The sequence below is a fragment of the Xenopus tropicalis genome, chromosome 4, assembly GCF_000004195.4.
Source record: "Xenopus tropicalis strain Nigerian chromosome 4, UCB_Xtro_10.0, whole genome shotgun sequence".
Classification (NCBI taxonomy): Eukaryota; Metazoa; Chordata; class Amphibia; order Anura; family Pipidae; genus Xenopus; species Xenopus tropicalis.
Genome location: NC_030680.2, coordinates 39029591 through 39045592, shown reverse-complemented (window position 1 = coordinate 39045592; position 16002 = coordinate 39029591). Strand labels below are relative to the sequence as shown.

At 38.1% G+C, this 16002-nt stretch overlaps 1 protein-coding gene across 2 annotated transcripts in view; it reads right to left on the bottom strand.

Annotated features, from left to right (window-relative positions):
• The window catches only part of sptbn2 (spectrin, beta, non-erythrocytic 2), a 97427-nt gene extending 85576 nt beyond the window's left edge, over positions 1-11851 (bottom strand). For both annotated transcript variants that reach the window (XM_012962405.3, XM_004913695.4), the window contains exon 1: positions 11702-11851. The gene's annotated coding sequence lies outside the window, so the exon portion shown is untranslated. The remainder of the gene's footprint in view (positions 1-11701) is intronic.
• Positions 11852-16002: the final 4151 nt, after the last annotated feature.

Genomic DNA, 16002 nt, shown 5'->3' with positions numbered 1-16002 from the left:
GATACTTAAAAAAGGAAACTACTTAGGCACATGGGTAATTACAGTCTCTATTACTGGCAGTAGGACCCACATCAGTGCAGGGTGCAGAGCAGCCCCCCTCAGTACACAGTGGCTGCTGGTCTCTATTACTGGCAGTAGGACTCACATCAGTGCAGGGTGCGGAGCAGCCCCCCTCAGTACACAGTGGCTGCTGGTCTCTATTACTGGCAGTAGGACTCACATCAGTGCAGGGTGCAGAGCAGCCCCCCTCAGTACACAGTGGCTGCTGGTCTCTATTACTGGCAGTAGGACTCACATCAGTGCAGGGTGCAGAGCAGCCCCCCTCAGTACACAGTGGCTGCTGGTGCAAAGCTTAATGCAGGCATCCTTATCACATTAAGGCTTATGTGGTGGAGAGGCCATACTAAATATGGCAGCAATACAGTATCCAGCTAATCATATAACTAAAACAAAATCAACCCTGAGGTCTGACAAATGAAATGTAATTTGTACAGCCACTTTTGTGTTTTTGTTCACATTGTTTTCAGTTATAATAAAGTCTTTATTTTGAAAGGAAAGGTTGTGTAAAATTGATGTTTATGTTGATGAGTAAAGTAAGTGACTTTGTAAATGATTGTTATTTTTACTGACATTTAAGGACAATGGCACACAGGGTAACTTTGGCTGCTATATGCATCAGATTTTTGAATAGGCGAAATATGCAAATCCTAAGCAGCCAAAGTATGTGTCAATGTCCTTACCCTTATCTCTTAGCAAAAATTACATGCTTGGGGAAAAGAAGGGGAGTCTCAGGAGGGGGTTCCTAATAATATAACAATACCTAAATGAACCTCCTTCCACTGTGATTTTAACATTATTTTTTTCACTGAAGGAAAGGGGATTGTCAAATGTAAGGCAACTTTAAGTGATTAACTGATACCTAGGCCAGTGCTCCTTTTAGCAGAAAACTGAACCAGCCCAGGGCACTTCTGAGCAAGCACCATGAAGCAATCTTCTGGCTGCTTCTTCTGTTTTCGTGCTGGGTGCACATAAGCAGTAGAGTGAAAAGCAGAACATTAAGCAAAAAGCTGGCTTTTTTACCCTACTGCACATGCAGGGGCTAGGCTATTGAAAAACGAAGATGCAGAAGAAAAACATTGCAATGTGGTGCTCGCTGAGAATTACACCTTTTTTGATAACTGTTATCAGGGAGCCCAATGACCCGAATAAAATGTTAGGGAAGCAGGGCATGACTATGTTAGGAGGAAAGCCACCCCCCCTTTTCACCCCCTCCCACCATGGGTTTTTTGCAGTTGGTACAGGCAGGGAAAAGAAAGGAAGACCCTCCCCGGATGTGAACTCACATCATTCCGGCGGGAGAAGGAGCAGGATCAACAGCATCCCTCCCTCCCTCCCTATGAGATAGGAGTCCAGTAGTCGCAGTTGCGGGGGTGGGGTCGACTTTGAGCCCCAGAGGAAATTAAAAAGTTGCAGTTGGAAAATGAATGGGTAACTGGGTAGGCCTGGGGTCCTCAGGGAGATGGATAATCCTAGAAGGGGACTTGGATAATAGACAGGACACAGGCTCCGGGCCTGGGCTCAGGGTCAGACCTCCTTAGAGGTATAAGTTGACTGCTGTTTTAATGTTTGGACTTACAAACAGTTTAATACAAGTTATGGTTGTTTACATATATATTTACTGATTTATATTAAATTTTACATTAAACAACTGCGGCCTTCTCTCCCAAAATTAAGTCGTCCGTTGTCTTATTTCGGTACCAGGGGGAGGGAAAAGGGGGCACAACAGGCTCGACGCTGCATTAGTCAGGTAAGTAATGATGAGCAGGTTGACTCACCCCATCTCTGACATTATGAAGGGGGCAGCAGGAGCAGGCAAGCACCTATAAATAAAGGTTGCCGGAGGTGTAAGCGCGGTATAGAAATGTCACGGGCAGGATAGGCCAAAAGGAAGAGCTCAGCCGAACTCCCACGTGACCCACAATTCTTGTGTGGATGTCATTCCAAACCATTCCGAACCCACCCAACCCACGGGTTTCAGGACGACTACAGGTAAGTGATTCTAATTATTGGAGGGCAACACTCAGTAATTTAACCCTCCTTCTCCTTTAACTTTTTCATTTAGTTTTCAGTAACTTGCAGCAACAGTTCCATGTGTTACATGTAGCTATAAATATATATATATATATTTTTTTTTTAAATTAGAGTTAATTGGTTTTGTATATCTAAGGTAAAATTGTACTTTAGAATGTGTCCTCTCTACTCAAATAACATATTACATTAATAAAAAAAAGTAGCATAAATCTGGACATTATGTTATCACAGTATTGTTTCAGCATGATATTGCTTGGGTTTCATTTTCACAATTGTTTGAATTACAGAAATATGCAGCATCACTAGTTATAGGAACAAGGGCTCTGTGTCTCCAACCTTGTTTTAACCTTTTGTGCAGTTAAGCATATTAAATAGTCAAACAATTGAAACAATAGGGCCTGATTTATATGGAGAGATTTACAAAAGCTATTGGGGAGACAAATCCATTCTAAAAACCTGCACGCTATGCAAAACAAACTTAGTGCACGTGCAAGGGAATTATATGAAATTGGATTTAAATCTACATTTGCAGAATCAGTTTTTTTCCTTTATCACCTGTTTGTACATGGTCTTATTGAATTGAAAACTAAAACTAGTAACAGGCCAATCAGATGGCTACCAAACATTTGCATATCTAAAGGACAGTCTAAAGTACCTGACTAAAGGTCCCCATACACGGGCAGATTCTAGCTGCCGATATCGCTCCCTTAGACCAATTCGGCAGCTAATCGGCCCATGTGTGGGCACTACCAATTGCCTGCCTGACCAATATCTGGCCTGAAATCGGCCAGATATCAATCGGCAGGTTAACAAATCTAGTCGGATCGGGGACCACATCGGCTTGTTGATGTGGTCCCTTAACCGACATTGCCTATACCCGTCATTAGGGTTAGGCAAACGATCGAATTAGCCTGGATTCTCCCGATATCTCCCACCCGTAGGTGGCATCGCCAAGAGAGCGGATCTTAAGATGTATGGGGACCTTAAAACTGGGAATATGTGGCCAGCTTTTTCACCCCTACACTTGCCAGTACAAGAATGGCTTCCACTCTCCATGTTTCTGCCTTTAATTCAGGGAGCCCGAGATTAAGAGTGGAAGCCTAAACGTGACAGCTTCCAATCCCACTGCACAGCTATGCATTTGGACATCACAGAGCTCATTTACACAAAATTGAGTGTGGTATTGACGTTATGCACAAAGATACTTGTGTCTGAACATGCTTCTTTCCAACTTGTGGTGAGTGCTAATTTGCCTGTCCATTATTTTCTGATGAATTGCTCATAATCGCATGCATGTATGCAAATTGGCAACCTTGTCAAATAAATGATAACCCTAAATGTAACCCCAAATTAGTTTCAGACTGTACTTTCAGTGGATTTGTCAAGAGCAACTAGTTCTCAAATAATTCTAATCCAAATCTTACCTAAAATGGCATTAGAATTGACTATTCGGTACTATTGAGGGGAACCCTGATGCCTCAAACTTGCATCTAAAGAATTATTCCCAAACATGCATTTGTTTTGACATCTGCAACAAACGCAGTGCTGCACTTGGCTGCAATGGCACTGGAATTGTGGCAAAAAACACTGCATTTTGGGGAAAAACATGGCTCATATTGCAGTTGTAAATGACCCCTAAAGTGTTCCTTCAGCAAAAAACTTCGTATGAATGATGGATTTTCAGTGGTTTTTAAGTCATTGATAAATACATCTACAAATAGCTTTAAAGAGGGAAGTAACCCCTAGTATAATATTTTTTCTAATGAAAGAAAATGTAGTTCTAAGCCACTTTCCAAATATATTTGCATTAAAAATCTTGTAGCAGAAGGCACTCTTGCATGCTCCTTTTACAGGTCGGTTAATCAGATGACTTCTGCTACATTGCTTAAATAGCCAGAACTCCAGGATGGACAATAGAAAGGTACAGGCAGATACTGCCTTCAGTAACAGTTATTTATGCAAATAATTTTAAAATCATTGATCATTTATAATTTATGAATTTAGAAATGTGTGGTTTACAATTTCTTTTGGTAGGCAAATTGTTATGACAGTAGCTTTATATCCGCTTCAAAACCAAGTGCAAAGTTTGCATTAATGTATATTGGTTAGTTGCATTGTTTTCTTTCATTGTGCAAAATGATTTGGATGGATATCTCCTTTAACCAGTTTACAGTTTATAATCTTTTTTGCCTTTCATGCCTATTTATATAGGTATACATACCGTATGGGAGAATTTTTATTCATTCCGACACATGGGACTGCATGATTTGTGCTTGTACCCCTTATTTATTGGAAGGATCCCATCACTGGACCATTGCTAAGTGACATGTGGTTCCAAGACCACAGAAAAGGGCACCAATTGCCTGGAAGTGTTCAGAGCAGGTGAAGGCTCTGGAAAGTGTCCCTCCCTGATCTGGCCCAGTTCCACCAATCCCCGACAATCACTGGGGTTGCATTTATGGTAATTTTCCATTGGGTTGGAGTTCACAATCGAATAAAAAATATAGTATTGATGAGGAAAGTTTTGTTAGATAATGTTAGCCAGGCCAAGGTAAATTAAAAAAACAGCCTGCAAATAAGCAATGCTGGCCCTAAGGTTAAGGGTGCCCAAGGCAAGCCCTTGCCCTGATCGCCCCAACACCCCCCACTCATCTCCTCTGCTTGTCTCAGCATGCACACCCCCTCAGCATCAGATATTCTGGAATGGCGGGAGCTCAAGACTGGGTTTATAAGGGGAGCTTCTTTATGGATGCCAGGCAATGAGCTGTATTTGCTGCTTCATGCAGAGCAGCTGTAAGTATTAAGTAAAATCCAAAGCACAGAGATTTGTGGGAAAGCTTTAGTGGAATAAACCCAGGAGCCTCCAGGCTGTCTGCCTAGTCTAGATGTAAGGCAGGGCAGTTACAAAGCATTAAGTCCAGGATTCAGTCCAGCAGTAAATTGGTACTGGAATTAAGGAGCAGGCTGCATGCTGGAGCAAATGGTACACATTACAAACCAGTCATTTCTTCATAGAAATGTGTATGGGGCTGTGCCTGCACAATGTGCCTCTTTCTGTATACACAATACATTCTTTAAAATAGTTACAGCCATTTAAGTCCCAGCAATCAATCTTCTTGCAATATTAATTATATAATAATCAAATTGTAACCTAACCTAAGAGACTTTACATTTAAGCAATGGTAGCTAGAATATTGGCAAACTTTGCTTTCATTTATAGGCAAAAACATGGCAGAATGGTTAACTTAAACTGTGTTGAACTTTCAGGAATGGAGTCTATCATCTGTAAACCCTTTATCCAATAAGCTCCAAATTATGAATGCTGTTTTCTCTGTAATAATAAAACAGTACCTTGTACTTGATAGTAAGTAACCTGAATAAATCTATATTGGTGACAGAACAATCATTTGGGTCCTATTTAATGTAATAGTTTTTTTGTCACCTTTAGATATGGTAATTCAAATAACAGAAAACCCCAAAGCATTCCAAATGATAGATCCCGTCCCGTATTGTATTTTGGTAAGAACTGTTCCACTGAAGATTAACAGGAAAAAAAAACATATATGTAAACCCTACCTATACAACTGTACTCATACATTTTTTATATGGTCTCTTCAAAAGCACTGTAGAATGATAGGAATAGGAAAAAACTGCTGTATAATGACACCTCCATATAGTAAAAAAACAACAACAAACAGCAACCAATGGAAAGTGTGCAAGTATGAGAATGGATGTAAGAGGGCCCACTTAGAGCAGGGGGTAAAGACAGGGCCCCTCTAATAATACCTCACAAAGCAATGCTTGCCAAACTATTTCTCCCATAGTGGACTACTTGCCATGCCAGACACCCGCCACAGCTGCACTGAATGGGCACAAGCAACCAATACCCATATATCCTGGGATTCAGACCCACAGAGGTCACCACTAATCCTCACTTGGCTTCATACCATTCATACCAGTCTGTCCATCTGCAGGCATTCCCCTGCCGCTCTCTGTTAGCTGTTATAAAACTCCTATTACCCAAAGAAAATCCATTGGGGCAGGTGGGTGATATGTTGTCACACTAGTGCTGGCCAGAAGAGGAAAATTCCCTTCAACTTCCTGCACCTAAGCCCTATCCAGTACTCAAGCTATGATCCCCCCAGTCTCCCAGCTTCTTGGTCCTGTCAAGGTTCAACTATGTTGCCTAAAGCTATGGAGCTCCCTTCTTGAGCCACTAATTATACACAAAAATCATTATCAATATTAACACAATATATGCTATTTTTTAGCTTACCTTTTTTGTAGTGTAGACAGTGATATTGTGAAACAGTTTGCAGCTGGTCTTCGTTTTTTAGGTGTTTTTTTAATTATTTAACTTTTTGTTTAGCAGCTCTCCGGTCTGGGAGATCTGATTGCCAGGATCCAAGTTACACTAGAAACCAGGTAGTATTTTGAATGACAGACTTAAAGATAAATAGAAGAGGTGCCCAAAGAGAAAAATAAGTAATACAATTGTAGCATAAAGCAACAGGTTTGGATGCCAGGATCAATGACCCCGTTTAAAAGGGGCAGATGGTTTAAAAAGATGGTTAATAAAGAAAAGAATTAATAAAGAATTACAAAAAAAATTAAGACCAACTGAAATCTTTGCCAGTGTTATCCATGAAGGATACATTAGTTGAGACTTGGTTTTTAATAGTGAAACATTGAGAGGGTTCTTTATTATGTTAATGGGAATATTGTTTTATTCTTCAGAGTCCTTTTTAAAATGTTTAAAATTTGGGATCCCAACTGAACAACAACATAGCAATTCCATGTCTAAATATAAATGTGTAGAGATTTAGTGTTGTGTGTGCAACATGTGCTGTGCTCTCATATTTTAAGGTCTAGGTATGGAAATAGCAATAGGTGATAAACATCACTTTGGGGTTCTTTTCCCTTTAAAGCTATGATATTCTAATAAATGCAATACCTATTTTTGGAACTGTAACCTAATTTTATTAACAGAATGATCACATCTAAAATGGAAATGGGTCATATTCTAATTGTGCTGTACTCCCAGTTACCTTTTTGGTGCCAAAGCCCTTAAGCCCCTTTTTGCATGCATAAGACTGTAATATTACTGTACAAGACATATAGCTGGTTCAACTTTGTTGATTCTAATTGTAATTAACTATTTAACATTCTGTAAAAATCCCACCTCTCATAATTCTCCGAATGTGAAAGTGAGACTTTATTGGTCTTATGGAAATTAGTGGCAATTTTTTAAGACATTGTAGGGTCTTATTAAGGTAAAGCCTAAAATTTAAAGTGATCATTGTTTGCTCATGGGTAGTGTCCTGTAACTGATCATTGTAGTTTGCCTGCAATGTTATATCTACCTAGGGAGGGACATCAAACAGAAGTTAGAAAAATAAGAATATTGAGGAGATGAAAGATGCATGAAGTCCACAAGGTCAGCATTCCCATTAGTTCAGAAGTTATAAACTTCTGTGCATTGAAGTTGTTCCATGAAGCAGCTGTTATACAATGAGACATATACACTAAAGCTCAAGTTCACCCTTATTGTTAATATTCTATATTTGGCAAGTTTGAATTCACAGATTTATCACCCTCTGCCATCTGAACTCTCCTTTTAGTCATAACATCTTTGTGCCCTTGGTGCTTCTCTTTGAGCAGCCAAGATGTATGCACATGGATGTATCCAGTTTCACTTTTGTCATTGTATGCAGATATGTGCCGACTCATGCTCACTAATTCAGCAGTTATTCAACCCCACCTACAATCAGGTATATCTCTCAAATATTTTCAAGTCCTATTTAAGTCCTATGCAAGGCAGTGTACAGATTCCAAAATATTGTGGGTAAAGAGGTATTGTCACTTTCATGCAATACAGAGAGGGAAATAGATTGACCAGTGGTCAGATATTTTGGGATCCAAAGTCATAGCAGGAGGGACAGAAACATACCATTCCTTAAAGAAACAATTAAAGCAGAAAAATCCATTAATTCATAATCTTGACAGATTATTGCAAAAGATGTTACCTCCTAAATATTAGAATGATAATTTAGCTCATAATTATGCCACTTAAGGAGTTTACACATGGACTTGCATACACGTTGAATTAGCAATACACAAGGATGGTCCATTTGCATTTATATGATGAATCAAATGACCGGATGGTCTTCTTTTAAATGTGCACAGTTATTCATTCCCCCTCGATACATTTAACAAATGAGGGGTCCAATGGGGAACAGGACGATGGGTAACACTCTGCTGTTGAGTATGCATTTAAATGCCAAATTTTAAGACTGTATAGAAGCAAAAGCATTGTGTATTTATATATTTATATATTGTGCAGAATTTATATATTTTAATTGAAGACCAGTCAGTAGTATATATTAACCTATAGTTTTATACCATGTTTTTCTGTGCAAAATCACATTTGGTCAGTGGTCAGATGACGCAGGTGGGGTTCGATAGTGTGTTGGGTGAGCAAACATTGATCAGGATTATTACGGTCCCACACAAAGTCAGATGATCAGCCATATCTTTCTCAAAACACTAAATCAGTCAATATCTACTAAACAAAATTCAACAAGTTGAACCCTATAAATGTATCCAAAGTAGGTAAATATCTCCCTGCAGGTCAGCTGCCACTTGAAATTCCAAGGTCACAAGACAATTCTTAACCCCAGAACAGAAACTGAATATAGGGCTTAGTTAGTGAGTACATTTTTCTCTCTTTCCTAATAGTTCCACTTTTTGTACCATTATCACTAGGGCTGAACTTGTGCCAGAAATCAATTTTAACATTCTTTTAGTTGTAACAAATGGATCTACACTGTTATTTATGCTCATGTATCACAGTAGTACCAGTAAAAAAAAGCAAAATGGTGATATAAGTGGTTAGCCACTACCTAGTATTTGATTATCTGCTTTGTACCTATATATTACAAGATAAAAGGCCCTTGGCCTGTATAGCTTACAATTAAAAGATTAGCTCGAAGGCTCTGACAAACTGAGCAGCTCCATGTAATGTTGGTTACACATGGGCTGCTTTTAGACTTGCCTTTATGGTGGTTTAGCCATAAACACAGAAGGTCGAGTTGCATTCATTTGATAAATAAGTTCCTGATATTTTCAGAATCACAGATTGTTCCTCCAGTTCAGATGGTCAGATAGCAAGGCCATCTATCCCAGACTCATTTTGTGTGATCAGTGGTTTAAATAACAACATGAGATTTTTATTCTCCATGTGCAATGATATCATTGAAGAATCTGTTTATCTAGCCACTCAATACAAAGTCTAAGCAGCTTATATAACGCAAAGTAGCAGTATGTTTCTAACACTTCTTTCCACTTTTCTGCCCTGACTGTCATTTTCTTTTACTAGGACAGTCAGGGCTAGACAAACGATTCTCTGTCTTCATGAGCTATATAGACAGATGCCTGATCCCTCCGAGCATGTGTGTGTCTTTGTGTCAAGCTATGGCTGTAAAGTTCAAACAAAGGGCTCAGATGAACTAACAAGCATGTCCACACTTCAAGTTGTTGATGAACTATAATTCCCATTTCCCAGCATGCTGCAAACTGGGCTATACTGCACAGCTACATAAATGAAGTTAGTTACTGACAATATAGTCATATGTATCAATTAATCCCCTCAAAATCTGCTGACTATGCAAATCACTATATTACAGCAAAAACATTTTTTATCGATTAAGCATTTATAGAAAGTTTACAGTAGAAAGAAAGTTTAAATATATCTGGTAGAATTTGCAACATTTATTTTTTCAAACAGGGCCTCCCCTTCCATTTGTTATCCTATTCTACCCACCGGCTCCCCATTCTAAAAAAGGCCTACAGCTTAATCAATTATGCCAACAGATTTCCATCAAAACAAATGGAGAGGTGAAGTTACCAACTGTAACATTTGTTTGGGAATTTGTGCTATGCAGTATGTTTTAGAAGTTAAATTGTTATGTATAATTTAGGATTATCAGCAAAAGTTGTTCAGTATTTAAGTTTTTTTTAATCTGGTTTCCATTTATAGGCAAAAATGCATTTCTAAATTCTGTAGTTGTGGATAAGAATGAAAGAAAGCAACAACTTTAATGTTTTATGTCTATGGCACACCAGGCACTTGCTCTATTGATGGATTTATGCCCGTCACTGCACCATTCTAGGAAATGACAACTGCCTGTCACTAGTGGGTGACCCGAAAATGCATGCCATTTAAGTCAGTTTCAGGCAGTAGCCGCCAGTAGAAATATCTGGCAGAGAAAAATGCCTATAGTTATCTGTTATCATAAGAGTTGACACTGGGAAATTCATCTGGGCAGATGCAGAACAGAGACCCTTTCAAGCTTGTGAGTCCCAGCAGCCTTACAGGATCAGTTAAACTACACATTTAGATAACAGAGACAACTATGTAACATGGCTTGTAACCTCTCTCTGTCTTTTGTTTATATGCATCAGGCCAATCCTGGTATCTCCACCCCATAGCCATTAATACCTACAAGATTCAAGTACCATGCCTATCACAACATAAACACATCTGGTCTCTTACTATCATATGTTAACCGAGAGATGCATTTAAACATAGGTACACACAGGTACAGAAATGAACACTAATGGCTTTGTCTTTTGGTTTTATCAATGAAACTTCTATAAATCCATAAATGCACTCAGTCCTTGATCAGAATTAATTTTTTTCTTCTAAAAAAGGATGTTTAAGACCTTGAATTAATATATCTTTGTATCCAAACCCTTAGTCTTCTATTCTGAGACACTATACATGTAACTATATATACCTCCCGACAGCTTGAATCAAGTCAGTGTTCCACCTGATGGCAAACCCTGCAGTTTCTTAAGCATTCAGGGAAAAGACTACTATACTACTGTTTGATTTAATGTGGAAACTGTCATCCTCATTCATATATTTAGGTTCTTACAAAAGAAAAAAGACAAGAATATCTAAAAATATCTGTACAAATATTCTCTTTGCTGATGAAGGGGAAATAATTAAATGGCTAATAATTCGTATTACATAAGCTACAGCAATCACTGGCGGGCATTGATCACTAATTAACTTAGCGCTAATCTATATTTAATACATATTCACACACGGATTGATATGCACAAACACAAACAAAATCACAAATGCATATGCACGCATATATAATAGGTAATATGAACAACAATGTCCATAGGTACATTGTGTATTGTGTTAAATAAAGAATGTTTTAATCCTATTGTAATGATGTACACAAGGCACGGCGAGATGCAGAAATTGCATTAAATATAAGATTTGCCTTTAAAACGTTGACCAGAGAAAAGCAATAAAAAGGGGGTACATTACTAATCCTGTATTGTTTTTCCCATTAATAATACGTGACTGATTGCACTCAGACAAAAGCGGTTTAACCTGGTAACGTTCATTCTCAATAAACAGCAAAAGCATTAGTGAATATTTACAGGTAGGCACCAGCCAGACCGAGGCATGTTTAAAAAGGAAACAATATACCCTAAATACATTTGGCATCACTAAAAAAATCAACACATGAGAGCAAGGCCATTGGTTCTTTTTATCAAAGGATGGGTGAAATAATAAAGGGAAACATACCTTATTAATGAAGAAAGAGATGGAGCGTGGTCACAGAGCAGAAGGAAGGCATACGGAGTCATGCATCCTAAAGGAATGGTTCTGGAACATTAGAATTCATAAGAAAAGAAAGAATTTCAGTGGTACAGGCAGAGCTGTTTATGAACCGGTTCAGAAGCAAGGGAGAGGGAGGGATTGAATGAATCAGATGTCATAGCTTCTAGAGAAAGGATGGGGGGGAGGGCCACTCTGTGGATGGAGAGGGAGGGGAAAAGATGTAGGAAAAGGGAGGGAGAAAAAGTGAGGGAGAAGATGAGGAATAGAACGGAGGGAGGGAAAGAGAAAAAAAAAGAATGGAATATAGTATATATACATTGAGATGTGTGCATGTTTGTCTATTGTATGTAAATGTGTGTGTGTGTGCATATACCTACAGTATTTTTGCAGGTTCACACACAAATATGCACGTGTATGTATGTTTTTATCTGTGTATAGACATGTAGAACATAGGAGCCATGTTGCACAGCACTTTGCAGAGAAACAAAGGAAATGAAAATTGCAATATTGGGTTATACTTTTTCTTTTTATTGGACTTTATTTCTATATATACTTACATTTTCTCTCTCTATATATATATATATTTATATATTTATGGTGAAAAAGAGGCACACTTGTGGACTGCCTGCATGCTTGAAAACATAAACACAGTAGCAATATAACTAAGCATTCACAGTATTTTTTTGGGGAAACATCTTTTTTTGAACAAAATACTTCAGCATTTTGTATTTGGCTTTAAACAGGGATAAAATCGTGATAAAGGGCATGCAACTTGGCTGAAATAATAATGTATCAAGTTCAATACAGGATTTTTTTTATTAGAAGACATTTGCATTCTTAAACTAATTGTCATATAGGTTGCAGGATTAAGAATATCAAGGCAGCACTCCATTTGTTACAAATATTCTTTAGTTCAATTCGCTGGTGGGGTTGAAATGTCAGATTTACAGTGAAATTAAATAAAGAATATTTGTAACACAAATACTAACTTGTCATTCTTTAACAGTATACATAGATATATGTACAGTATATTTGTATATATCTCAAATACACATTTGCACAATTGCTTTACCGGCTGCTCAGTGTGAACATAGTACAGGTATGGGAACCCTTATCCGGAAACCCATTATCCAGAAAGCTCCGAATTACGGAAAGCCTGTCTCCCATTTTAATCAAATAATTCAGAATTTTAAAAATGATTTTCTTTTTCTCTTTAGTAATAAAATGGTATCTTGTAATTGATCCCAACTAAGATATAAATAATCCTTATTGGATGCAAAACAATCCTGTTGGGTTAATTTAATGGTTTATTGATTTTTTAGTAGACTTAAGGTATGCAGACCCAAATTACGGAAAGACCCCTTATCCGGAATACCCTTGTTCCCGGGCATTCTGGATAATGGGTCCTATATCTGTAGTAAACTGCTGAGCAAACATTATAACACTTTGAGACTTGAGTGGGGAACAAAATAATTGAATCTGACACCCCCCCTTCACTTATATCCTGTTTGCCTGCAATCGAGAGTGCACCGATGCTTGCAGGTGATGCCAATACAAGTGAGTCTGGGGTGATTTCAAGTGTTTGGGTCCCACCTACAGAGCTACAAATTGCCAGGATACACCCATTGTGCTATTGCCTTCAGTATTCTTTAGATTTTCTCATTGCAGATAACTCATTGTGTTTGTGTATTACAGAATTAGGGCAAACTTTGACCATGTTTGTGCAGTAAGGTGTGTTCCTGGCCAAAACAGAGCCCTGTACATCTATACAGCTGAGCACAAAAAAAAAAAAACAAACAAACAAACAAGGTTTCTGAGAGGACCCCTTCATTAGGTAAACCATGCGGTAACAAAGGGATTTTGACTTTGAGAGGCTTTTTTAGCATGATGAACACAATGGTAGGCTACAGAAAATATTACATTGGTCATCCATTGGCCAACCAATTGGTCCATAGGCTGCATGGACAGATACCATATGACTGGCCATACATGTGTATGGCTAACTTCCTATTGTTCAGATGAACCATTGGGACAGCAGAAAAGCCAACATGGAAAAGCTTAGCTAAATGTTTGCTAGAACCTTACTGTGTAAGGTTACATAACAATATGTTAAAATTAGTTCAATCATAAAGCAATCAAGTAGTGAAGAAAGCATGAGAAGAATCTACGATGAGTTAATCTGTAGGGAAAAATATAAACAACATTATTCAAAGCGTGTTGTTCAAACATAGCAGCTAATGTATTCAGTATCTAATTCACACTTTCTCTGTGTGTTAACAAAAAGTATACTTCTAGCTCAAACCTCTTTGCGAGATTTGGTGTAAAATAATTGTGTTGAAAGCAACAACTGGGATTTTTTTAGATTTACCTCTAAACATACATTCTTAAATAATTGTTTTCTTCTATGATCACAGTAGCAACTGCAAGCACTTTCTGTTTAAGTAAGTAATTTATTATGTAACTGATTAAGGGAGGGATAGATAAAAATTATATTTTGAAAATGAGAAATATCAGTACTGTTACTTTAAACTTTCTCTTATTTTGTTAATTTTGTTCATTGTTCATTTCAATCATTTGGTCTCTATACTGTGCCTATTGTTATATCCATTATCCAGAAAGCTCTAAATTACAGGAAAACCATCTCTAATAGACATAATTTTAATCAAATAATTCACATTTGTACAAATGATTTCTCTGTAATAATAAAACAGTATCTTGTACTTGATCCCAGCTAAGATATCATCAATTCTTACTGGAGACAAAACCATCCTATTCATTTTGATTAATGTTTACATGTTTTATTTGTAGATTTAAGGTATGGAGGTCCAAATTAAGTAAAGACCCTTTATCTGAAAAATCCTGAGGTCCTGAGCTTTCTGGAAAACAGGTCCCATTCATGTACCCTGTTGGAATATACTCATTTGTCTGGAAGAGGTTACAGGTAACAGTGGTGCTTCTAGGCTTCTTTGCCACCTGAGGAGGCAGACTCCATGCCACCCACAACACTTTGTTCTTACCTTTCCTGCATTTGCTAAGTGGCAGGGTACATGGATTGTTAGTTTATTTTTTATTTTTTTTTTCAAATAAACTCTACTGTGTGGTGGCTATTTGCTGCACAAGGGCCTACTCTACCATGGGGTCTTACCATGATACAAGCAGTTCATTTGCAGGAGCAGTAAATTGCAGATACATGTACAGGGGTTGAAGGTGTCCCAGTGGGTAGCAAACGGTAAATAATAGAATGCTAATCAACTTAAAGGCATAATATATACATATGTTAAGAAGAGCCTGGTAAATGGAAACTATTTTTAATTCATTTCATAATCTAACATTCTATAGTTATTAGTGGCTCATGATTACGGTTCCATTTTTGCTTTTACTATTTTCCCCTGACTTACCCAGAATAATGATAACTTAAAGAGCGTTTAAGGGCTCTATATAAGCCCCTCCCTTTACCTAATTGTTGTCTTTGTACAAGCTCTGTTCTTAGGTTTATGCGAAATCCCCAACCCTGACAGAAATTTATTTGAATAACTTTTTCCTCAAACACGTGGGTTTTATTTTGGGGTATTATTATATGACCCTCTAAATCTGTCCCTGCTTTTCAATCTAATCACAACCCTGTCCTATTAGTGTTCTGTTTGATTACTTGTTGACATCTAATTTGACCTTTAAATGCATGACTGGATCACTCTGGAGAACTGACAGGCTTTTTTGTGTATGTATAACAAAGTGCCCTGCAATGTGAGCTTGTGTCTGGTGAGCTTTACCCACACATTAAACCAGACAGTCAGCCAGACTGGTTGAGTTTGTGTTCTGACCATTACGAGAAGACTTATTTTAGTCTTTTAGGAAATTTGGGTGATTCTTAGCAATTTGGGTAACAGTGAGTTACTGTAGAATTAAAAAGCATGTGAGAGGTGATTGACATATGGAGGATGGCACAGGTCCTACTTCTCTACAAATTTCTATGCAATCAAATTAGTCCACTATTTACATGATTAGTAGCTAAAATAATTATACCTTAGTTAGACCTTAGACCTTAGAATCTCTCTGTGGACCCCAAAACTATGGAAAGGAGGACCTCATTGGCCCCCTAAGTGTCCCTAAGTCAACGGCAGGGGACTGATTGTCCCATACTGGGGTTCAATAGGGCATGGTGCCATCAGGAAATGCTCTGGTAGGCCAGTCTAACCCTAGTCAGAGGCAAGGGGCACATGTGGCAGGTCATCTGCTGTGGAAGAAATTCCAGTGCATGCCCAATA